The 26994-nt window shown below is 34.4% G+C and overlaps 1 long non-coding RNA gene across 1 annotated transcript in view; it reads right to left on the minus strand.

Moving 5' to 3' along the window:
- Positions 1-26994, minus strand: part of LOC107974205 (uncharacterized) — a 50653-nt gene that overhangs the window by 9017 nt on the left and 14642 nt on the right. Inside the window, exon 2 of the long non-coding RNA XR_001716781.2 lies at positions 16090-16159. This is a non-coding gene — a long non-coding RNA (uncharacterized LOC107974205). The remainder of the gene's footprint in view (positions 1-16089; positions 16160-26994) is intronic.

The following is a 26994-nucleotide window of genomic DNA, read 5'->3' on the forward strand; positions in this document are numbered from 1 at the left end:
CGAGTTTGGGCTAATATAACAAAGCATCATGGACTGTGTGGCTTATAAACAATGAAAATGTATTTCTCAAAGTTCTAGAAGCTAGAAGTCTAGGATCAGAGTGCCAACATGGTCTAGTTCTGGTAAGGGCCCTTTCCCAGGTTGCAGACTGCAGTCTTCTCATCGTATCCTGGCAGAAGGAGGCTAATACCACTCTCTCTAGGATAATGAGGACTCCACCTTCATGATCTAATTACCTCCCCAAGGCTGCACCTCATAACATCATATTGGGGTTTAGAATTTCAACACACGAGTTTTAGGAGGACACAAACATTCAGTCCATTGCATCAGGTTAGTTTTTTGTTTGTTTTGGCTGGTTTGTTTTTTTAATCCAAGTTCAGTCTGGTCCTTGCCAAGGTTTGAAACAACCTAGCTATTGTCTATTCTAGTAAAAATCATTTGGTCCGGTAGCTTCAGGAGAGTTGCAGCTCGGAGTTGGGCTAGAAAATACTTAGTAGAGTGGCAACCACCTCTGACTTCCTGAGTTCTTAGCTGCACACTGTTTTCCCCATTCGCTTTTATTATTATTATTATTTTTATCATAAAGTTTGTTTAGATTATGAGTTCATATTTGGCTGATTCTAAACAGTGGAGATCATGAATGACCTGAGAGAAAGTATGCTCTCCCAGAAAATGATTCCTACAAGCTTTTCCTTTGGGCTCTGGTCCACTATGCACCATTAATTTGACTCCAGGCTTTTCTTAATGTTTCTGTTTGAAATTCCCCAAATTGGTTGCAAATTATACTGGGAAGGATACCTATTTCCAATTTCTACACATAGCTGACATAAAAGCTGACAGAATTCTCCTTATTTGACATACAATTCTCCTTATTGCTACTTTTGCTACTATAGGATGGTTCTTCTAACTCTTTCACTGATACTGTATTTCTTTGAGTCTTGACTCATGTGTGTGTGTGTGTGTGTGTGTGTGTGTGTATGTGTGATCTCATTTCCGACTGTCTGCCTCATTTAGCCCCAAGGCTTTGTCTTCTATTCTCCACATGGATTTTAAAGCTTGGTATTTGTACAACGCCCTAGGCCATTTACAGGTTCAGTGCTTACTGTATATATTAAGTATCTTTTTTCTTTTTCTTTTTTTTGTCGGGGGGGGCACCCACAGATTTCCTTTCTATATTTTGAATATAAATAGATGTATATTTAAAAATATTATGATTATAATTTATCCAGAAATTTTAAATTTTTTAAGGTGAATGTTTGTCACATATTCATAAGCAATTTTGCCCGTATTGTTCTTTGGGATATTTTTTATTTTCTGTTTTTTCCTCTGTGTCTCATCTGTCTACAATCAATACTTTTTTATAGTTATAGAAAATCTCCCTCACCGTTATCAAAGGGTAGAAACAAGAGCAAATAGAAGTTTAATCAATGGATACTTACTCTCTATCATTCTAAATATAACCTTACAAATTTACTAACTTCAAAAAGTCTTAAACTCATGAAGATAAAATGATGCCCTGTTTCTCGAATTTGGGGCTAGTATGGGAATTGAAATAAAACAAAATACACTTGATTATAATAATATTACTAGTTTATATATCATTATTATTATTATCCTTGAAATTTATACAACAGGATTATTTTGGAAAAAAAAGTATGAATAAGTGTTGCATTTCACCAATAAGGAGAGAAGTATGTTTGTGTGTAGGCAGAAAGTTAGAAGAGGTTTTCCAGACTTGGTAAAGGAGACGTAAGAATGAATTAATAGAAACGGAAGGGTTTAAAATAAGCTAGGACAACAAGTGACAATACATAAACACTGGGACAGGAATAGAAAGAATACATAATCTGGTAGGTACTTGCATAGCCGATTTTATTGTCATGTTTACTAATATAAAAGAACACCTTTTGTAGAAATTTGTAATATAGCTTAGATATTATATTTACTAACTTAGATATTCTTAGATATTAATTATAATATCTAGGAATTACTTCCTTATTTATGGTACAGTAAATTTCTCAACTAAAGACTCTTGTTACATATTAAATATAATTCAATTGTAACTTGAGGAACTAGTCAAGTTAGTTTGACTTCTTTCGTCAAATTCTGAATACATTTGCTCAGAAAATTCATAATGTTGATCTGTCTGCAGCTTGATGATTTGTTAAAGTTTACAACCAGTTTCTTTCTATAAAATCAGGGTCCTGGCTTTGCTGGCCAGGGGGCCACAATTTTAGGGCTCTATTCCTTTACTCTGTCTCATACTGGAAAAAGCCTTTTGTCACTAGGTTTTTTGTGAAGTTTATCACATATAAAGTTATTTTCTAGGGTCGGGAAGAGCTTCTTCTCAAAGTCAAGATGAGATTTTTAAATGTCTGCTAAAATCCGTACACATCTGCCCTACCATCAGACCACAACTAACCAAAATATCTCTGGCTGTTTAAACACTATGTCCAAACACACTTTCAAACTCGTAAACAATTCTGTAAACCCAAAAAAAGTAATGTATAAATAGAACATATGTAGCAAGGCTTTCTGACATTTTAAAAAATCAATCCATGTCATTGAGCAAAATTTCCTTTAAACGTAGAGATAGTCAAGTAAGTGGATAGAAGGGTTTCCAAGTCCTAGCATCCTTGAAGTAAAAGAAGAGTAATTCAACTTTCTTATTATTAGTTTGACTATACAACTGGCTGCAATTTTTGAACACCACTTCTAGAAAAATTCAGTTTAAAATAGCATCAGTAAGACTCATATCAAGATTTTTAAAAATTGGATAGTCTGTTAACCAAATTGCTCTGTAAATTCACTCAATAATATGCTTCTGTGTAGTAGTCCTTTGTTACTACACGTTCAATGAGAGTCCTTGCTTTTTTTAATCACACACCCTTTTATTACTGGAGTTAATGGAAATGAATACGACAACTTTAATTACTTGTGATTTCCTGATACAATAGAAGTCTCTTCAGGTAATGCAAGAAGGCCCATAATCTGATTTACTTAGTGGGTCATGGAAAATGCTATGCAGTCAGGAGTTATTTAATGCTTATTCTATACCAGATAGCCTGCTAAGGACTGGGAAAAATGTATTAGATGCCAGAAAGATTGAAGTTGACCTAATCTGATATTTCAATAACATGCTTTGGTAAACTATTACTTGATATGTAAGTGTGCCAAACAATATGCTTATGACAGGAATGTGTGTTTTAATTTTACACTGTAAATGCAATTTTAAGATAAAAAGATTTAGTATATTTAATAGTAGTTTACTAATGTTAATATATAACTTATAACTTTCCAAAAATGGTAAGCCTTCTAAACAACTTTTTGCTTGTGTTATTCTCCCAGTGGCACTCTGATTTTTAAAATTGAGACTGAGGATATGCATATATAATTTATATATATTATGTGTGTCTGTGTGTGTGTATAGAGATATATGATTATATAGTCTGAATCTGAATTATACAAATATATATGTACACATATATTGTTATATGTGTGTGTGTGTGTGTGTGTGTGTGTATAAAACCTTAAAGTATAACTTATGCTGTTACCATGTGATATGGTTTGGGTCTTTGTCCCCGCCCAAATCTCATGTTGAGTTTTCATCCCCACTGTTGGAAGAAAGGCCCAATGGGAGGGGATTGGATCTTGAAAGCGGATTTTCCCCATGCTGTTCTTGTAATCATTTACACTCGAAAACGTTATGTTTAGAAAGAGGCCCAAGAGTCAAAGAGAAGTCAGCTGCCTCATTACCCTTTATACGCAAATAAAATTCATTTTAAAAGTTTGCTTTTATAGAAGTATTTGGGGATCTGATTCTGCTCGAATCACTTGTAATGGTGAGTTCTCACGAGATCTGGTTGTTTATAAAAGTGTGTAGCACATCCCCCTTTGCTGTCTCTTCCTCTTGCTCAGGCCACGTAAGACGTCCCTCCTTCCCCTTAGCCTTCCACCAGGATTATAAGTTTCCTGAGGCCTCCCCAGTCATACTTCCTCTACAGCCCGTAGAACTGTGAGCCAATTAAACCTCTTCTCTTTATAAATTACCCAGTTTCCGGTAGTTTCTTATAGCAATGCGAGAACAGACTAATACACCATGTGACGTATGCTTGTCATTTAATCATATCATTTTGAAATTCAATGGGGGTCAATATATTCAGCTAGTATTTATCAGGAACTCTGGCAAATAGCTCATCATTAGGACAGCAATCTTATCTGTCAGATGACTGGACAGTAACGATTCTGGAGATTCTGAAGAATTTTCCTCCCATCCCAGCTTTTGAAAGATTTACCTTTACAGACTGAACTGCAATAGCGTCTCTCAGGATACACTCAGAATACTCCAAATGAGAAGGTGATAAAGGTCCTGTTCTTGGGAAATCTTAGCAACTTTTTGCTTTTTATCATCAAGGCCTTAAGGCCATCAACTTTAAGTGTCACAGAATTGTGGCTAGTATTTGTTTAATTTCTTTTACATCTGTGACTATACATTCTTCATCATTCTTAATCTTGTATATTTTTATTTTCCTATTAAGCTGCTATTTTGAAAGAAGCAGTTCTGGATTCATGCATTCTTCCTACTAATTCTTAGATTTTTACTTCATTCATTTCAGCTTGTATATTTATTAATATACAATTAATACATTACTTTCTTACATTTTTAGGGACATTTTGTTGTTCTTTTTCTTAAAATGAACTTCAGTTTAAATTTATTAACATGAGCATTAAGGAACTTTCCTTCTTAATAATGACATTATGTAGCTTTAAGTGCCTCTTTATTCCTCTGTGAAGAGTCTGCCATGTGTCTCACAGGTTTTAAAAACACACTTTAACAAAAGATTATACAATTTTAGTGGAGTTTTTTAGATGCGATGTTGCCTAAGAATTATTTCCTAATTTCTAAATAAAATTTTATTCTTGACCAACTTTTCAATTTTTTTCCTGTGCATTTTTAGATTGTGATTTCAGAATGTGTCCTTTTATATGTTAAATTTACTGTGCTTATCTTCTCTGCTAGCTCCGTCCAAATCTTAAAAGGGACTCATTGATGTTTCATAGTACATTTGTATTTATCTCATCTATTTCATCTTGCACACTTTTGCTTTCAAAACCAAAAGATTGACTTAAAATATTATTTTCATTGCTGTCACAATAATACAAACTCTGATTTTACACAAGTGAATTTGTTGGTCCCATTTATTTTGTCATTTTACTATTTTCCTATATACACACACATATTGTGACTTGCTCAAAAGCATTTCTTCTCAATTTTATTTTCTCTCATGCTATGGTCTTTTTCTAGTTGATTTATTATTTGGCTTGAGTATTTGCTCCAGTATTTTGTTCAAATAGGCTTTGTGGTTGATATTTTATCTCAATCCTGTCGTATCCACACACATCTTTCATTTATCTATACAAGTGAATGACATCTTGGGTTGGTATAAAATAGATCCATCCAATTTAGTCTTTCTTCAACTCAAATAAATGTTCTTCTATTGTTTATTCATTGTTTCCTCTCTGCCATTTGTTTCTTTTTCTCCTTCTGTACCTCATAGCATTGATTAATCTATCTTAAGACGCTCATGATTTCTATTCTTTTGCATTTTTGCTCTATGATTTAAGAAATTCTTGTTTTCTTAAGCTACCAACTATGCACTGAGTAACCTTTCCTTTTTGTCTCATTTTAAAAAATTGCTCTTATTATTTAAGTTGCTCTGTCTGCTTCATTGGCTCTGTTTGGTTGAATCCTCTTCATATTCTGTTTCTCTTCCTGTCTCCCTTCAGGTGTTCTTTTAAATCTCTGTCTATTGTTTGAAGTTGAGGTGTAGGCATGCATTGTGAGTTTCAGTAGATATGTGAGTGATGTTACGAGAAGCATTCTCTGCCACATGTGTGGTTTGACTTAGCTGGCTTTCAGTCTACTATTACACACCAGCAGAGGGCTGCCATTTTCCTGTACTCTTTAATTTGGAAGTAAGGCAGGTAGCCCACCTTCTTAGCTCCTTTTTGGATGTTTGGAGACCAGAGAAATCAGATGCACTTAAAGGGACTGATGTCAAGCTTCCCACTGAAAGGTCTACAGATATCAGTGAACTCAGTATTTCCCATAATGCTCTGGGTTCTGATTGACACATTTGGGCAGTCTGACCAAGTGCCTAGCCTCCCTACTGACCAACCAAATAGGAATTCCATACCTCTCCCTCAGTCTGGTTGCATAGGCATCCCAGACCTCATTCACACCAAACCACTTGCTGACCCAGTATCTGGCCCAGAGAGGGACATTTGTTGGAGTTCAAAGTGGGGCAAAAACTAAACCATTTTTCTCCTTAAAGACAAATTTCCACCACAGCATCTCTTTCAAGTTCATTAGAAATAAGTTTCTTAAACAATCACAACTTAAATAACTTTAAAACAAGAAATGCATTAGCATCTTTATTACAAACGTAATTGGTTTTCTTTTATTTTTCTTCATGGAGATAGGGTCACTAGCTAAAATACACCACTGTAAAATCTGCAATTTAAATTTCATTTCATGCTGCATTGTAGAAATAGTTTACATAAATAGCATCCATTAATCATTTAAAACAAAGGTTAAATGTAAATTAGGATTCTGTTATTTATTTCTATGATTATTTATGGGTTTCTAGTAAAGTTTGCTTTTTCTGAGGGTGAAAGAATTAATGTTTTTGAAAGTAAAATATCTTTAAAGTTGATAACTTACAGAAATAAATTGACCAGGGAAGAATGCTATAACATCACAAACAGCATTTGAAGCTAAAGAGCATGCTAGCTTTCAATCACAATTTTAATTATGTGATGATTTTAGTGTGAAATTTCTTTCTTTAGGATTTCTATCTGTTGATACTAAATAACTACATTGAACATAATTCTAGGAAAAATGATATCTTTCTGGTGGCTTCACTTTTTTGAAGAGGGTTAAAATATTGGTTTCATCATCAGTTTATTCAACAAAAGAAGATAGTAAAAAATATACATCAGTATATATTGGTGAAGACTAGTATTAAACTACACTGACAAAGAGAAAAAGTATCTGGATAAACGCTCTGTTTTAGTGGTTTGTATAAATCATTATTCATCCCTTTATTAGAAAATATCTGAGTAATTGATCAACTTTTTATTCATCATTCTAAACTATTGCTCTTGGATAATTACAGTTAAAGTATTTCTATTCTTCAATTTGTTTCTTATGGTTCACTCTTTTATCACAGCTTGTGACATGATACTAATATCAAGAATGACAGTCTGAACTTTAGGAAAGAAGTTAAATAATTTGATATCATTTTACTAAAGTTCGGTGTGAAAGCATAAAATATGTTACCTAAATTAAAGATATGTAAAAGAAATTAGCATTTTGAAGCGTAAGAACGCAGAAATATTTAAGGTCACAGTCATTTTAAAAAGCGAAGCAGCAAACAGAACAATCATGTTTATTTCAACACTCAGTAGCATCATATTTTATTGTGTTTCAGTCTTTATGTAGGCTGTTAGGGGTATATTTAGCAGTGATATTTATGAAATGGTACCTTTTCTGAATACCTAAAATGAAAAATGTTATATTCTGATGAGCAAATATCATTGCGGTTAGGCGTCGCTACCTCTTATTTAGTTTTCTAGATATTTTTGAGCAACAAAGTCCTGAGAAATATTTGAAGTTACAATAGGAAGTGTTCTTTATTAATACAAGAGCATCTATAATGTTGAATAAAAAATTTTCAATATATTTATAATTATTTTAACAAATTATTATAAAATCCATTCATATAAAATTTAGTTTACTAGGATGTCAATTTTAAATATCTGAAGCAAAGGTCAAGTAATTTTTTCAATAAACTATTTTAATGGCTTTACGTTCATATTATTTTAAGATTATGTTATCCAAGGTGTGTTATATGCAAATACAACAGTTTGTAGCTCATTGTCTCACTCAAAATCATACTTTAATTATGCTCTAAACATATTTTGTGTTTCTCTTTGCTAGTCGAAGAAAGCAATTACACTTTAACTGTTCCTCTTTGATTAAATAATAATCAGAATGTATTAACTTGTTTAAAAAGTTAGATTACTCAACCTAGTGTCATTTAGAGAGTGGAGATAAATGAGTCAGGTTCCAGAAATCATTTTCAGGGCTTAGATAACAGTAAAACTTCTTACAGTGAAACCAATCAACAGAAGTTTCAGTTTGAAATCTAGGTCTCCATGACTACCTCTAAAGGCGGTATGACTCCAAAATGATCCTTTACAATTTAATCTTCAAAATGAGTAAGGTCTGTATTTTAATATCTCCTGTGAAAATGAAACAATATGTATAGCAAGCACACAAGGGGAAACTTTACAAATTAATTTATGTTTTAGAACAAATGTCACACAAAGTACATTTTTGATACTATCCTGAAAGGACAAACATCAGCCCTTGAACACCATATGTGGTCTGCATGATGGCTTCTTGGCACCAATCCATGATCTATTTCCAGCAGTCACCATTTCAAAAATTTATGAGGACCTGGAAAGCACAGAAGGGCTAAAGAAGCCACTTGAGTTCTGCTTATTAGCATACTCATTAAGCCTAATCAATAATTGATGAACCATTTGTGGAAAACATATGGATTAAATTATATCTTGGCTTATACCATTCTGAAAAGTCATAAGTATTTTGACCCATTGTTTGCTGTGTAAACGTGTTGTCAAAACTGATTCCATAATAGATAATTGAAAAAATTTGAGCTTTCATCTCTACAGGCCAAAGCTATAAATTATTATGCCATATTTTAACAAAATATTTTAAAAGAATATAATACAGAAGCTATTGGCATGTAAAATTATTAGGATATGATAGAAACTTTTGAAAAATTTTCAAATAATCCTTTAGTAGTGCTTGAGAGAGGGAAATAAAGGACACTCATGAGCAAGTTACAGTGAAGATTTAAAATGTTAGGCTACCCCCAATGTTAAAGATACTCTTATGACACTGATCTTGGGGTGGTTTTGAGCTAAAAAATTCACATATTTTGTGTGTGATTATAAGATTTTAGAATCAGAATATTTTTTTAAAAAATGTTGATTTTAGAATAGTATTCTATTTACAAAAACACTGCAAACACAGTACAGTTTCCACACACCCTACACTCAATTTCCCCTATTATTAATTTCTTAGATTAGTATAGGACGTTTGCCATAATTAATGAGCCGATATTAATATATTATCATAAACTAAACTTCATACTTTATTGTGATTTTAATTCTACTTGTCTTCTTTCTTTTTCTAGGATTCCCTCCAGGATACCATATTATATTTAGATGTCATGCCTTATTAGGCACCTCTTGGCTGTGACAATTTCTCAGACTTTTCTCATTTTAGAAGACCTTGATAGTTTTGAGCAGCATTGCTATTTTATAGACTGATCTTCATTTTAGATTTTTCTCAAGATTAGACTGGGTTTGGGGAGGAAGACTACAGAACTAAAGTGCATTTCCAGTCCCATTATTCTCATCACACCGTATCAAGGGTACATACTATTCACATGACTTACTACTGTTGATATTAGCCTTGAGTACCTGATCAAAGTTTTGTATTTTATTGCATGTAGCTTCTGTACACATTATTAAGGAGTTATACCTAAGTGTTTTTCTTTGTTGGTGTTATTTTATTTGGTATTATTTTTTAAATTTTTAATTCCAATTGCTCATTGCTGATACACCAAAAAAAACGACTCTTGGTAATTAATCCTCTGACCTTGCCTGACTAGTTTACAAATTTTAGGATTTTGTTGTTGTTGATTCTTTGAGATTTTCTACATGGACCATCATGTCAGCTATAAATGAAGACAGTTACATTTTTTCTTCTCCAACCAATATATCTTTAGTTTTATTTTCTTGTCTTATTATACCAGCTATGACTTTCAGTAGAATGTTGAATAGCAATGGGGAGAGAGGAATTCTTTGCTCTTAATATGATGATGCTAGCTGTAGAGTTTTTGCAAACATTACGATACCTTTCAAATTAAAATGCTGCAAAGCCTTTTCATCAAAATTCTGTTCCAGAAACTGTATCAAGTTTTCACATATTTCTCTAGCTTATTATTTGTTCACTGTCAGATTTTTTTTTTTTTTTTTGAGACAGGGTCTTGCTCTGGCACCCAGTGAAGTGCATGGCACGATCACAGTTCACTGCAACCTGGAACTCCTGGGTTCAAGTGATCTTCCTGCCTCAGCTTCCCAGGTAGTTGGGAGTACAGGTGTGAAATCATGACCAGCTAATTTATTTATTTAGGTAGAGATCAGGTCTCACTATGTTGCCCAGGCTGGTGTCCAACTCCTGGCATCAAGTGATCCTGCCTCAGCCTCCCAAAGTGCTGGAATTACAGGTGTGAGCCACTGTGCCTGGCTAGGAAAAATTTTCTAATTCTGTCTTGGAGAAACATAATTTAGCTTTAATTAGTAGTTGGTAGAGACACAGGTTTAAATTTAAACTCCACATAATTCTAAAAGACCAGGAAATAATTATAATAATAGAAGTGTGCCTAGACCATTTTGTAAATATAAAATAAATTTTCATAAACATCCAAGGGAAAAAACTCAGAAAACTGACACAATAAATGAAATTACATAATATAGACCAAAAAAAGAATACTCAAGAAATATTTAGTGCCTGACATTTAGGTAGAGAAACTCAGACCATAGAAGACACCAAGACAGCAGATATTTGGTAATTTATATTTTCTTCTTATTCTATCTATGATAATAATTTTGAAACACCAGGCTTCAGATTATTTCAGATACTGTAGGTAAAGAACTAAAAATCAGATTTGACAAAAAAGACATGAAGAATATTTTTATTTTTTTAAAATTATTATTATACTTTAAGTTTTAGGATACATGTGCACAACGTGCAGGTTTGTTACATATGTATACATGTGCCATATTGGTGTGCTGCACCCATTAACTCGTCATTTAGCAGTAGGTATATCTCCTAATGCTATCCCTCCCCCCTCTCCCCACCCCACAACAGTCCCCAGTGTGTGATGTTCCCCTTCCTGTGTCCATGTGTTCTCATCAAAAAGCTTATCCACCATGATCAAGTGGGCTTCATCCCTGGGATGCAAGGCTGGTTCAACATACGAAAATCAATAAACGTAATCCAGCATATAAACAGAACCAAAGACAAAAACCACATGATTATCTCAATAGATGCAGAAAAGGCCTTTGACTAAATTCAACAACCCTTCATGCTAAAAACTCTCAATAAATTAGGTATTGATGGGATGTATCTCAAAATAATAAAAGCTATCTATGACAAATCCACAGCCAATATCATACTGAATGGACAAAAACTGGAAGCATTCCCTTTGAAAACTGGCACAAGACAGGGATGCCCTCTCTCACCACTCCTATTCAACATAGTGTTGGAAGTTCTGGCCAGGGCAATCAGGCAGGAGAAGGAAATAAAGGGTATTCAATTAGGAAAAGAGGAAGTCAAATTATCTCTGTTTGCAGATGACATGACTGTATATCTTGAAAATCCCATCGTCTCAGCCCAAAATCTCCTTAAGCTGATAAGCAACTTCAGCAAAGTCTCAGGATACAAAATCAATGTACAAAAATCACAAGCATTCTTATACACCAATAACAGAGAAACAGAGAGCCAAATCATGAGTGAACTCCCATTCACAATTGCTTCAAAGAGAATAAAATACTTAGGAATCCAACTTACAAGGGATGTGAAGGACCTCTTCAAGGAGAACTACAAACCACTGCTCAATGAAATAAAAAGAGGATACAAACAAATGGAAGAACATTCCATGCTCATGGGTAGGAAGAATCAATATCGTGAAAATGGCCATACTGCCCAAGGTAATTTATAGATTCAATGCCATCCCCATCAAGCTACCAATGATTTTCTTCACAGAATTGGAAAAAACTAAAATTCATATGGAACCAAAAAAGAGCCCGCATTGCCAAGACAATCCTAAGCCAAAAGAACAAAGCTGGAGGCATCATGCTATCTGACTTCAAACTATACTACAAGGCTACAGTAACCAAAACAGCATGGTACTGATACCAAAACACAGATATAGACCAATGGAACAGAACAGAGCCCTCAGAAGTAATGCCATATATCTACAACTATCAGATCTTTGACAAACCTGACAAAAATAAGCAATGGGGAAAGGATTCCCTATTTAATAAATGATGCTGGGAAAACTGGCTAGCCATATGTAGAAAGCTGAAACTGGATCCCTTCCTTACACCTTATACAAAAATTAATTCAAGATGGATTAAAGACTTACATGTTAGACTTAAAACCATAAAAACCCTAGAAGAAAACCTAGGCAATACCATTCAGGACATAGGCATGGGCAAGGACCTCATGTCTAAAACACCAAAAGCAATGGCAACAAAAGCCAAAATTGACAAATGGGATCTAATTAAACTAAACAGCTTCTGCACAGCAAAAGAAACTACCATCAGAGTGAGCAGGCAACCTACAGAATGAGAGAAAATTTTTGCAACTTACTCATCTGACAAAGGGCTAATATCCAGAATCTACAATGAACTCAAACAAATTTACAAGAAAAAAACAACCCCATCAAAAAGTAGGCAAAGGATATGAACAGACACTTCTCAAAAGAAGACATTTATGCAGCCAAAAAACACATGAAAAAATGCTCATCATCACTGGCCATCAGAGAAATGCAAATCAAAACCACAATGAGATACCGTCTCACACCAGTTACAATGGAGATCATTAAAAAGTCGGGAAACAACAGATGCTGGAGAGGATGTGGAGAAATAGGAACACTTTTACACTGTTGGTGGGACTGTAAACTAGTTCAACCATTGTGGAAGTCGGTGTGGCGATTCCTCAGGGATCTACAACTAGAAATACCATTTGACCCAGCCATCCCATTACTGGGTATATACCCAAAGGTTTATAAATCATGCTGCTATAAAGACACATGCACACGTATGTTTATTGCAGCACTATTCACAATAGCAAAGACTTGGAACCAACCCAAATGTCCAACAATGATAGACTGGATTAAGAAAATGTGGCACATATACACCATGGAATACTATGCAGCCATAAAAAATGATGAGTTCACCTCCTTTGTAGGGACATGGATGAAGCTGGAAACCATCATTCACAGCAAACTATCACAAGGACAAAAAGCCAAGCACTGCATGTTCTCACTCGTAGGTGGGAATTGAACCATGAAGAATATTTTTCTAACAAACAGAGATACTTTATACTGCCCTAGATTAAAAATATTCTCATAAAGCAGAGTTCCTTTTGTATGTTTACAGCAGTAACTCTTTATAAATACTTTTTGAAAATACTGTTCTCCATTAAATAAATTATGCTCGGGTTGACACTCTTAATGTTGAATCCTGCAGTATTTAAATGAAATAATGGTTGTTTAAGGATAGTAATCATAGACTCAATATCAAAAATTGAACTATTAAATAATTCTGCTGCTGAAGAGTAATTTTTAAAGAAAGTTAAAATCATGATTTCTATAAGGTATAAAATAAATATGACAATAATCAGATAACTCATAACAAAGTGCTATAGGCAATATATAGTTTTCCATGAGACATAATTTTTTTCTCTACACTGTCATTTGTTGTTTAATGTATACAATTCCCATTGATAACTCACTCGTAATCTAGTTGTCTTCTTAAGCACTATTTAGTTATTAACTGGAAAAGCTGAATGTTGACAATGTGTGAGTACCATCACATAGTTAGTAGTTGAAAGAAGAAAAATATAAACAATGTGTGCCATTATATAACAGTATAATGTAATGAAAACATTTACAATGTGCTAATGACTGTCCTGAGAAGAAATTCAAACTCTGTGAAAGTTGGGGAGGCTGAAGTTAGGGTATTGAATGATCAGCTAACTTTGAGAGATCAACAGAAAAGGGTAGAAATGAGATTTCTAGAAATAAGGACTAAAGCCATGAAATTGAGTTTATGACTGGATTACCTTGAGAGATTTTTGTATGATTGCAGAGAGGTAGGTGTAGAAAAGAGATCAGTAGGAGGATACTGGGAATATTAGTTAGGGAGCTGTTGGCAAATGACCTCACATATCAGGTTAAAAAGTTTCAACTATGTTTCCTGGCCTCCATGAGTTGTAGGATATTTTAGAGCAGAGATTGGCATGTCTTTACATAAGATAATTGAAGTGGAAATTATAATTACTGACAATGACCACCCTAAGTAGTAAACCACAAAATGACAAAAACACAAAACACCCAACCCATCAACTGAGAATACATTCATGCTAGAGGCTAAACAAGCCTAGAAAGACAGATTACTAGTTTGGTCGTCATTCAGTTTGGTCATCCAATAAGAAAAAAATGAATATGAATTTCCAGTAAGTAGAGAACAAAAGATTGAAACTGAAGTAATTAAGTGCTTGCTGTTTGCCCATTGACCAGATAGTCACCGGTCATAGAAGTATCTGCATTCTTTATGCTGCGTCACTTATTTTTCTATTTTTAGCTAATGATGTTTCCTTTTCTTTATTTTTTTTGGTAATGACAATTATAATTCTTTAAAATGCTTATTTAAATAATCTTTATAGTTAAAAGGAATGATAAAGTCAAGTTGATATTTTTAAAATGTTTATTCTTAATTCGCAGTAAAAATGTGCAGATGACAGATTAAAGAGCAGAAGGGAGAGACAATTGTTTCTCTTGCTTCAGAGAGAAAAAGGAGCCTCTTCATATGTTAAATCAAACAAATTTTCTTTTAAAGGGTCAACTTTTGTAATGCATCACCTCAAAAAGGAGAATTTAAGAAAACTTTAAAAACAGAATATATTGCCACCATCATATTGTAATTCTATATATATCTGCTACCCAATTAATTACATATTCTAAGATCATATCATTAATTCTCATATATATCTTAGGTTTTTGGTATATAGATGCCTGATACACTAGGCCAGTGGTTGTGAACCTGCACACCTGAAGTTTAAGGACTACGGGCTGTGGTAGATTGCATTAATAACTCCATTTTTCCCCTCTGGAAACTGCATTCTTTGCCAATGGATTTTGTAGTTAATCTATTAAAGAGGCAGGGTCTATTTATCCACTTTTAAAATCCAAACTCAATCATGTAAATTGCTTGGTCAATTGAATATAATAGAAATATGGCTTGTCAATTCTGATCTTAGGTTTCAAGAGACATTGTTTCTGCATGTTTCTGCATTTTTACTTGGAATTCTGCCATCACCATGAGAAGGCACTGCCCTGCTAACCCTCTGCTTCCAGAAGAGGATGACAACTTCTGTTGAAGAAACAAGTTGAATCTGCTGACTCCAGGCAAGAGCAGCTACTCTATAATCTTGAGAAATGCATGCTAAATTACTTAACACCAAAGTTTTCTGATTGTTGAGCAGCATTATAGTGGTGGCATATAACTTATACATGGGTGTCTTTTTCTCAGAAGGCACTTGTGCATATATACACGAAATATTCATGTATTCTTGGGGAGCAAGTCTTATTTTTCAACTGTTAACTGAATATGAGAATAAAACTCCTAACCCCAGACCAAAACAAAGCAGACATTTCTAGGTTACTTGTGGTTTATTTCTATATAAAATATTTTTCAAAACCCAGTCTCCCTGGGATATTTGAAACATACCATGCCCTTTGGCAATTTTTTTTCCTGTAGACCAGTTTTTCTAATCATCTGTGTTCCAATGTTTTCACCACATTTTGAACACTGACATTTGTTGAGGCTGTGTAATGATTCTTCACTTAGAAAGTCTTGGTTTTTTTTTTTTTTTTTTTAGATAAAACGTGCTACAAACACTTTCGACTCTTTTTATAGTCACAATAAGTAGTTATGTACTCATTTGTGTTCAGGCTAACTTCCATCTTCTATTCTAAGCAATATCGTTTATTCTAGTTACTACTTTTCTACTTACCTTAACCAATTTTTTTTAGCTTGCAAAACATTTTAAAAATAGCATACATAATGTTTATTCTAAAAATCAACTTTAATTCATAGCTCCAATAATTACTTCTAAATTATACTATTTCACATACTTACCTTTTACTGGACAAGGTAGAGTTACGGCTATTGGAGGTGACTTAGATATACTTCCTGATTTTACAGTCTCCTAGAAATACAAGATGAAAACATATAGTACACAATACAGAAATATTTATACCCATTTAAAAATGTAAGGTGCAGACTACATGCTGATTCAAAAAAAGCATAGGTATGTTGGGGTAACCAAAGAAAACCCTAGTAAAAATCTAGTTCAAAGTAAGTTACTAGACTCTTTCAAACATTATAGCATTACTTATTGGATGTTCCTCAGAGTTTGGGAAAAATACACATCTGTTCCCACAAATTTGGTTGTTTTGTGAATCCACTGAAGATTACTCTGGATATTCTTTTTTCTTTTTTTGAGACAGAGTTTCATTCTTGTCGCCCAGGCTGGAGTGCAATGGTGCGATCTCAGCTCACTGCAACCTCCGTCTCCCGGGTTCAAGCGAGTCTCTTGCCTCAGCCTCCCAAGTAGCTAGGACTACATGACAGTGCCACTACGCCCGGCTAATTTTGTATTTTTAGTAGAGACAGGGTTTCACCATGTTGGCCAGGCTGATCTCGAACGCTTGACCTCAGGTGATCCACCTACCTCAGCCTCCCAAAGTGGTGGGATTACAGGCATGAGCCATCACGCCCGGCAGATATTCATTTTAAGTTTAGTTTGAATCTAGAACGTCTTATATAATTTTGAATCTTCCTTTCAAACCAGTATTTGGTAGAATCCCAAAGGGACTTGACATCCATTTGAATTTTACTGAAAACACTCCAGGGAGATTTTCTTTTTCTTTTTCTTTTTTTTTTCTGAGACAGAGTCTCTCTCTGTCGCCCAGGCTGGATCGCAGTGGCGCGATCTCAGCTCACTGCAGGCTCCGCCTCCCAGGTTCACACCATTCTCCCGTCTCAGCCTCCCGAGTAGCTGGGGCTACAGGCGCCTGCCACCACGCCCGGCTAATGTTTTGTATTTTTTTTTTTTTTTTAAATAGAGACGGGGTTTCACCATGTTAGCCAGGATGATCTCAATCTCCTGACCTCGTGATCTGACCATCTCGGCCTCCCCAAGTGCTGGGATTACAGGCGTGAGCCACCTCGCCCGGCATCCAGGGAGATTTTCAAAGTCAGTCAAAATTCTCAGAGAAGGGCAATGATACAGTTCATTTACATAAGCAGAACTCAAAATGACTAAGAATTTTTTAAGTATTACATGAAGTAGAAGATAAACTTTATCTTATAAGCTATTGGAACTATAACTTTGTTTTATTTATTCATTGAACAAATATTTATGGTGCACTATTTTTTCTAGGTATTATCCTAGGTGTTTTCAGTTTTAGTGCATTTTTAATTTTAGTGCATTGACCACATAGTTCAAATTCTAAGATTTAGCATGAAGTAATCAGAGAAACCATGAGAAATGTAAACACGAGGATGTTCCTTGCAACTTTGTTTATAACAAGAAAATCTGGAAACAACTTTAAAGAAATAGAGGACAGGTTAAATACGTTATAGCATACTGATTTGATGATACATTATGCAGCAATTGATATTGTGTTATATGAAACTTGAATGTTGAGAGGAAATGTTCATAATACATTGAGTGGGAAAAGTTAAATATATAACTATATATACACATATATATATGACTCCTCTTATTTTATAATTTCTCATTTTTTGATGTATCATATTGCCTGAACTGAGATTACAAGAGACATTTTGAAATACAAAAGTTTCTGTCTTCTCAGTGGCAGGGGCTTGAATTATTCTTTGCATTAGTTTTCTTCTGCCTGAGTACATTTCTTAAATGAACCCTTAAATTGTTCACATATAAGGCAAATACATACTCCCTATTTAGAAGGAAAAACCTGGAAGAAACCTGTAACTTGGATGCAAATATTGTTCTCAAATAATGTCCCAAATATTCTGTGGGGTATGCATTTTATTATGGTTCTTGTTTTAAATGAGAGATTTCTCTCTGCAGAAATAGTGTCTTTTAGAATTTATTTTTCTTGTTCTAAATATGGAATTCGATGGTTCTGTGCTATGCACTTCAACTCACTTTTGTGAAGCTGTGTTCTTTTTTCAGTAGTTAATTGCGGGAGGTGCAGAGCAGAGGCACAAGTTGCTGAAGAAGGATGTATGGATCTCACTTTCATCTGACCCTGCAGGGGGTAAAGTGGAGGGGAAAATAGTGATCCAGGCAAAGCTCAGTCTGTACTGGGTTGTTATGGATGACTGTATCCATAATTTATTGCTACATTGCAAATCACTCTAAAACTCCGGGGCTTCAAACAATGCTAATTTATTATGATTCACAAGTCTGCAGATGAGCTGGAGTTTGGCTGATCTAGGCTGGGCTCTGCTAAATGTTTCTAATTCAAGAGGAAGTTGGGACAGCACCACTTCTCACAGCAGAACTGTAGATCATATGTCTTTTTCTCACTGTCCTTGAATATGTGAGCTAGGTGGAGCAGTTTTTTCCCGGCAATGACAGAGGTTCAAGAAGCACAAGTATCACATACAAACTTTATAAGTTTAGTCTTTGAACCGGCATAGTCACCTTTTCCTTTCCAACATTGGCCACACAAGTTAGAAGGGATGCATAACGTTAAGGTGTGTGGGCATCCCCTGCACCTGCAGTGAAGCCAACAATGCAACCTTTCACAATGTTGTGTAAGCATGAAATACCTTGACTACGGGAAATGCACCAACATCGGGATAGTGTTTTCTGCTGTGACCCACTGAAGTCAGTGCAGGAAACTACACCCCTGAGTGTTGGTTCTTCTCTAGAGTATATAAACATCACCCACTGCTAATCATTCTTTAAAAAATCACAAATTCTGTGGTTCGGTTGTGGCATTCTTCTCCATGGGTCTTGTTCATGTTAAGCCTTTGTGATCAATCACATTCCATGGTTTTAGAGGTCTGTTCTCAAAAATGATATCAAATTGTACAACAAAGCAGCCATGTCCTAAGTTTTATGTACTAATTTAGGTTTCTTTGAAAAGTGTGGCCTTTACCTATAGTCTCTAATTTTTAACAGGATTTCCTTCGATCTTTCTTATCTAGAATAGCTAGCTCAGGGTTTAATCCTCATTCTTAAAAGCATGAATAGGCAGAAGATTATCGTAGTCATCATAAACTAAATACATTTGGTTCATTTACTTTTGTTATTTTTATATATTTAGGGGGTACAAATGCAGGTTTCCTACATGCTTATATTGGATAGTGGTAGAGCCTGGGCTTTTAGTGTACCCATCACTTAAAGAGATTACATTGTATCCAGTAGGTAATTTTTCAACCCTCACCCCCATTCCGACTTCCCACTTTATGTAGTCTCCAATGTAGGAATAATAGCCATTTGTATCATTTAAATTAAAATTCTGTAACACTCAGCCTCTTAAAATAAAAGGCAGTTTATTTGGAGATATATTGGTAAATTAAACAAAATGATGTGGCATTTCCTTCACCATACCTCAGTTCAAGAGTAAGATAATTCTTACATGATGCCACATAGGGCTTGTGAGTCTATCACTGAAAGAAACAGTAGAGGCAGAAGTGAGCACTCTTATCCAGACTGATTCTTCATGCATAGTTATTGCTAAATCCCAACTTCTATATTGGAAAAGCATCCAGACCAGGGTTAGGAGTCATTTGATATCTCTCAGTTGTGCAGCAGCATTCATTACAATAGCTAGGCCCACTGATTCATCAGGATCTGTTTTACCTGGGACACTTAACTCCTGCTTCAACACTGGTACTGAGAAGAAGTAAAGCTAAATATATTTAGGGAATGTATCAATGCTTTATGGTAGTGACTGAGGATAATATTCTTTAGACAATTCTTCTGCCATTATCCACTTGATGACTCTTATTAGTATGTCTTTATTCTTTCTCCAAGAAGAACTTTAGAACATCTTTAATGCACATAATTAAATCAGCACAAAATTTTATAAGTTAATTTTTACCATGTCTTATATATATCCATCTTACATCAAACTTGCAAATATTTCTCTTATTTTTACATAAGATAATTATTTTCATACACTGTCCTGATATAGAACATTATAGACCACTGAGATTACTGTATCTGGTTAATGTTTCACCAACACTTCTTGTCACATATTCCAGAATGTAAAAAGATATGAGAATTACATCACAATCCCAGGATGTAAAAGACACCATTACATGGCATAGATCACATGAAGAGAAAAACATATCCAAAAAATGATGATTTTATTTTATGATATGCTATTAGGAATGATAGAGGGGGGCATCCAAAGAGGCTAGGGTTGGAGAATCTGAAGTCCCACTGTGCAATAGATGGGACTTTAAAGTATTAAGATTTAGTTAGAGATATTAATATTACCTAATTTATACTTATATGTTTGTAAGTCCAATTATTTATAATAGGAATTAAGCACTCAAAGATGTCTTCAGTGATTATTTAAAATAACAGTAATAATAAACAATACTGTCCCTGTTAAAAATATAAATAGGAGCAGGTGTCCTTGAATTTCTGTGGTGAAAGGTAGAATCATTGAAGTGCTCCCTTCATGTTTTCTATGCCATCCCATAGTTCAAGGATATAAATCAAGAGTTCCCAGATCATGGAATTGGTTGTTGGGTATAAAGGTGGATGAGAACCACAATAGGATTCATGGCCAATTGCCTTGATGATTTAGCCTTTGGTATCACATTGAATGTCACTAAATGGACATAGAAATTCTCACCTACCCATACCAATTTCAACTTATCAAAAAGATCATAAATTTAGGAAATAATATATGTAAATGGATCTTGAAGATCATTTTTTCTTTCCATTTGTCCTAATCTGGTCTGCTATAACAAAATGCTGTAGATCGGGTAGCTTGTAAACAACAGAAATTTATATCTCACAGTTCTGGAGGCTGAAAAATCCAAGATCAAGGAATATTTGATTTCCGGTGAGAGCCTATTTGCTGGTTCATGGATGGTGCCTTCCAGCTATGTCTATAAATGATAGATAGAAGGAACAAATAAGCTCCCTTGGACCTGTAAGAGTGTTAATCTGATTCATGAGGGCTCCTCCCTCATGATCTCCCATGATCATGATGGAACCTCCCAAAGGTCCCAACTCTAAATACTATCACCTTGGAGGTTGGAATTTCAACAGGGAACACAACAAACATTCAAATCACAGTGCCATTTTTCTGTTTCTGTGCTGTGATGAGTACAGGTATAAATTGCAAATTATTCTAGAAAATTAGATCATTGATGTTTTATCAAGTGTAACAGAGAAAAGATAGAGATTAAAATAAGATTAAATATTACTAAACAAATAATAATGTCCTGCATTTTCTTTTTTGTTCCCAGCGACCAATCCACTCAATCCACCCTTACAAACTTCAAGAACAAGAAGTTCTGTAACATTTTCCAGCTTCAACTGAAGCTCATATTATAGTTTGTGAATGGACTTTTGCTGCTTATTACAATACTGCAAATGGCTTTGAAAAGAAAACACAGATTTCAAATGCAGAATGAAATTTTCATGCATGAGACAAAATATCAAAGAATATTATTTAATATGATCTGGCTGTTATTCTGAAATTTCATTTGCACTGAATTATTAGCATGAAGGAATGAAATGTTTTTGAAAAATGATTTAATAATCCCAAGAGTTATTGGTTCATATCTGAAAAAGAATAGTTGGTTTCTTGATGATTAATTAGAATGTGATGAATAGTGTCAGATAAAGGAGTAATACTAGGCACATATTAATGATAATAGAACTTAGGTATCTGTTCCACATTACAAAAACCAGTGACATCTTAACAAAAAAAATAATGTAAATGCATACTATAAATCTTGTTTATGATACATTTATATGTGAGGACTTGCCTTGTGTATAGGTATTAAAATATTTTTAACAGTTACTTAGGGTAGGCTCATTTGCCATTATTTTTGGCAAAAAATTTTTGTTCATTCGGTTTTTTCTTCCACTATTCATGTACTTTTGCCTAATGCCTTAAATTATAAATAGAAACCCAAGCACATGCACTAGAAGTTTCAACAACTAGACTGAAATAACTCTTAAATATCAAATGTTGAGGAAAAGAAACTTCTAAATAATTTTTAGAATACCAAAGTCTGTAAAAAAAAAAAAAAGGCCATTAAGAGGTCCTTAGATATATTCTTATATATGAAGAATAGTATTTTCTTTTTTTAAAATTTTACTTTAAGTTCCAGGATACATGTGCAGAATGTGCAGGTTTGTTACATAGGTATACATGTGCCATGGTGGTTTGTTGCACCTATGAACCCATCATCCAGGTTTTAGGTCCTGCATGCATTAGGTATTTGTCCTAACATTCTCCTTCCCCTTGCTCCCCAACCCCCAACAGGCTCTGGTGTGTGTTGTTCTGATGAAGCTGGAAACCATCATCCTCAGCAAACTAACACAGGAACAGAAAACCAAACACTGCATGTCCTCACTCATAAGTGGAAGTTGAACAATAAGAACACATAGACACAGGGAGGGGAACAAGAATAATATTTTCTAATTACAAATTGGATGCTTGCCAGGGATATATTGTAATACATTTTTTCCCTCAAAGACAAATGGTATATAATTTGAGATTGGCTCAAATAGTTTTTAAATATAATGTTAATTATATTATAGCTAGTCATTTTCTAGAAAATATAAATTCTATAAAATACCAATTCTACAAAAATGAAGCTCAAATTTATTGTCAAAATGTCTGATTAAAAGGATAATATTTATAATTACTCTGAAACTCATCATTAGGAGATAATTAGAGTTTCTATTATTCAATTTACTTGATACATTTTTGTTGCATTCCAAAAGTTTACTTGGAATTTAATAATTAATTCATTCAACAAATATTTACTGGTTGAACACTGTGTCCCAAACACTGTGCTAAGAGCTGGGATAAATCACTGAACAGTACAGACATTGTTCATAACCTCATTGTGCTGACAGTATATTTGGAGAAACGTATATAGAAAAATGTAACAATTAAAAGTAAAGCACTTTGGGACGCCAAGGCAGATGGGTCATTTGAGGTCAGGAGTTCAAGACCAGCCTGACCAACATGGTGAAACCTCTCTCTACTAAAAATACAAAATAATTAGCCAGGCATGGTGGCGCATGCCTGTAATCCCGGCTACCTGGGAGGCTGAGTGGGGCAGGAGAATCTCTCGAACCCAGGAGGCGGAGGTTGCAGTGAGCTGAGATCGTGCCAGAGTGAGACAACTCCATCTCAAAAATAAATAAACAAATAAATAAATGTAAACAGTGTGGCGAAAGAAAATACATACTACTTTGGAAGTGGGCATAGGAAAAACAAATGGCTTATAAAGTAAAACAAAAATAAAAAATGCCACACACACAAGCAAAAACAAGATGCTTAAGCTATGACTCAAAAAATGAATGTAACTCAGATCATAAAGAGAGGTTGGGGGAAGAGTCAGGATGAAGTGTTGGGGAGGGCAGAGTCTGGGAAGTGTGAGATCATTCTAGGAACTAACAAAAACTTCTAATAGGGGAGATTCAGGGTTCATCTCAGGGACTGGATGGAGGAACATACGACTGAAAGATAAAAACTGAAGCAGAATATGTCATGTGATGTTTAGGTGAGAGTGTAGGTCAGGACTTTATAGATCATATTCTGAAATGTTGTCCTTATCTTATGAGCAATGGGCATCTACCAAAATTATTTTAAGAAGGAAGTGAGCTGATAGATTTGAATGTCTGAAGGATCTCTCAGAGATTGAATTAGAGTGTGGCTGGGGTAGTTGTTGCAAAAGGACGGCCATTGCAGTCATCAAAGTAAGAGATAATGGCTTCAAGTGAAATGGCAGTGGTAGAATGCAAAAAATAAAAAATGTTTGAAAAATAGTCAAGGTGCAGAAGTTATGTCAGTTAATGAATGTTTATGTGTAGGGGTTAAATGGAAAAAATGTGTCAAAAATAATCTCCAGGTGTCTGATTTGAAGAGCCCAACGGATGGTGGTGCAGTAAAACATACCAGAAGAAACACATTCGAATTTGGGAAAAATGGTTTCAGTTACAGACATATTGCATGTGAGTTATTTGCAAATTATCCAGGTAAAAATCAAGTAAACAGTTGTATATACAGGAGATAAGAACATTATTCAAACCCTGTGTTATCACAGTACACTCAGTCATTCAACAATGACAACAAAATTAGGAGCCTATTATCCTAGGCACTATTTTTCAATTTGGCATTTAGAAGTGAAGTATCTGTCCAACACATCAAAATTTTGGGGGGTTTTATTAGGAGACCGGAGGGATAGGCAGTCAGCAAAAAATAAAAATAAGTATATTTGTATGATCCAACCTGAACTGAATTTAATGTTTAAATTATGAAAAAATTGTGATTAGCTATTAATATGAGATTTTCTTTAAAAATATTACCACAGAACACATGAAAGTACACCAACAGAAACATATGCATACTGTTTATCAGTATTATTTTCAAAATATTAGTAGCTATAATTTGGTCTGTTCTACAGAAAGCACAATGAGAACAGCTTTCTGCTAACTGTACCACCAGGAAAACTGCAAATAAACTTAATAGAAAATTTGAGTTATGGTAAATTTTATACACTGTGAGTCTACTTTGAGGGCTGGTGTGGATAAATGGGTGGCAGAATGCTGAGATTAAAAACTCGTGTCTGTTACTCCCTTGTCTTTAAACTTCAGAATATTAACCTTAAGTATCCAGATGAATGAGAAGTATAGGAAATATAAGTTAAAGAAACTTGAGAAGGATGGAACTATTATAAATGTAGTATATAGTCTTTCAGGACATTCCCAATATATGCGATTAATGACAAAGTAGGCACATCACAAAATAATTGATTATATGAAATACATCAGAATATTTTTCAAATTTTACTGGTGTATAGTTTAAGCCATTATGATTTGCAGTTTAGCATTTTAAGTCCCATTAATTGTAGAATAAAGTCATGCTTCATTTTTGACAATTAAATACAATTTTACTAGAAGAGAGAAAGAACTCCGAATTGGACTCAAAGGAGAAATCTTCTTTAAAGGTCACCCTTATTAAATGGCATGACAATTTGATTATGCCATTCATGTTTAATACCCCAGACTATTCTCAACACAGTGGCTGGAGTGACACTTTAAAAAATTAAAGTAAGATCATGTTATTCCTCTACTCAACATCCTACCAAGTTTCTACGTGTCCCTCTGAATAAAAGCCAAAGGCAGTACAATAACATACCAGACCTTATAGGATTAATTTGCCCATCGCCCACCTGTCTAACATCATATCCTATCACTCTTCCCTTTGGCTACTGTACATAGCAGCCACACTGGTCTCCTTGTTCTCTCAAGAATACCAAGCTTGTCCGTCTAGGAGCCTCTTGTACTTACTATTTTTACCTCCTGGAAATGCTGTTTCTCCACAGGGTGATATCGACAGGATGAACTTCACCTTATCAAGTCTCTGACCAAATCGTACCTTCTCAATGAAACTTTTCTTGACCACCTCATTTAAAATGAAGGTCATTACCTAATGGCACTACTTATCTCCCTTTTCTTATTTTATTACTTTTTGCAGTAGCATTTAACAATCTTTAAAATAGCATAAAATATATGTGCATATTATTGATTTTTTTGCCCTCCTCACTCCATAAAGAAAGCCAGCTACAAGATCCTATTGATATTTTTCTCTTTTACTTACTTCAGCCTTCCGAATAGCACCTCACAGATAGAAAGTGCTCATTAAAATTTGATGAATGAATGGATGCTTGTTATATACTATCCTTACAGAAGCATATTAAAATCTTTTTGTGAGTAAACATTCAGAAGAAAACTGGTATACTTCAGGTTTCTACTAGGGATGTAAATCTAAGGAAAAACAAGTCCCTGAGAAAAGAGACAGATAGCACGCAGGCACTTTCTTAACTGAGACCAATCCAGTTGGATATACCTAAACAAAGAATTCAGCTAAAATTGTTAAAAATTCATAAAGGCTGAGTGTGGGCTACCGAGAACCAAATCTGACAGCACATTCATTTTGGACCTCTGAACTTCCAGAACTGTCAGAAATAAATGTCTGTTGTTTAAGCCACCCAACTATGGTATTCTGTTATAGCAGCTTGAGCTAAGATGCCATTTAAATACAAAGACATGGATAGGTTAAAATGAAAGGATAGGAAAAAGAATAATACACAAACACTATTCAAAAGTAAGTTGGAGTAGCTGTCCTTCTATAAGACAAAGTAGACTTCAGAATGAGAATATTACCGAAGAAAAGGGAGGGTTTGGATAATAATAATGAATCCATTTTCCAAGAAGCCATAGTAATTATAAATGTATATTCACGAACATCAGAACTTCAAAACATCGAAGCTAATATTTATGAATTATTATATGCAAATTATGTGTGAAACTAAGAATTCATATTTTCAGTTAGAGGACTATAAGGGAAAATAAATAAATTCCTATTTCCAGTTAGAGACTTCACCACTTCCCTCTCAGCAAATGGTTTATCACAAGTAAACAGATATTAGTAAGGATTTAGAAGATCTGAACAATACCATTAACCAATGCGACCTTAATTGGCACTTAGAGAACCCTTCACTCAAAAATAGCAGGAATATAATGTACCAGTGCACATGGAGCTTTCACTAAGATATGCCATATTCTGAGTACTACACATTTTTAACACATTTAAAAGTTTATCATATGAAGTATGTTTTATGGACCATGACAAAATTAAACCAAAAATTATTAACAGAAAGATATCTGGAAGGACTCAAATATTAAGTCAAAGAAGTCAGTCGAAAGAGAAGGCCCAAAGAAAATTAAAACCATTGACTGAATGGAATTTTAAATATATCAGAATTGGACAG

The sequence above is a fragment of the Pan troglodytes genome, chromosome 1 (genome assembly GCF_028858775.2).
Source record: "Pan troglodytes isolate AG18354 chromosome 1, NHGRI_mPanTro3-v2.0_pri, whole genome shotgun sequence".
In the NCBI taxonomy this organism is placed as follows: Eukaryota; Metazoa; Chordata; class Mammalia; order Primates; family Hominidae; genus Pan; species Pan troglodytes.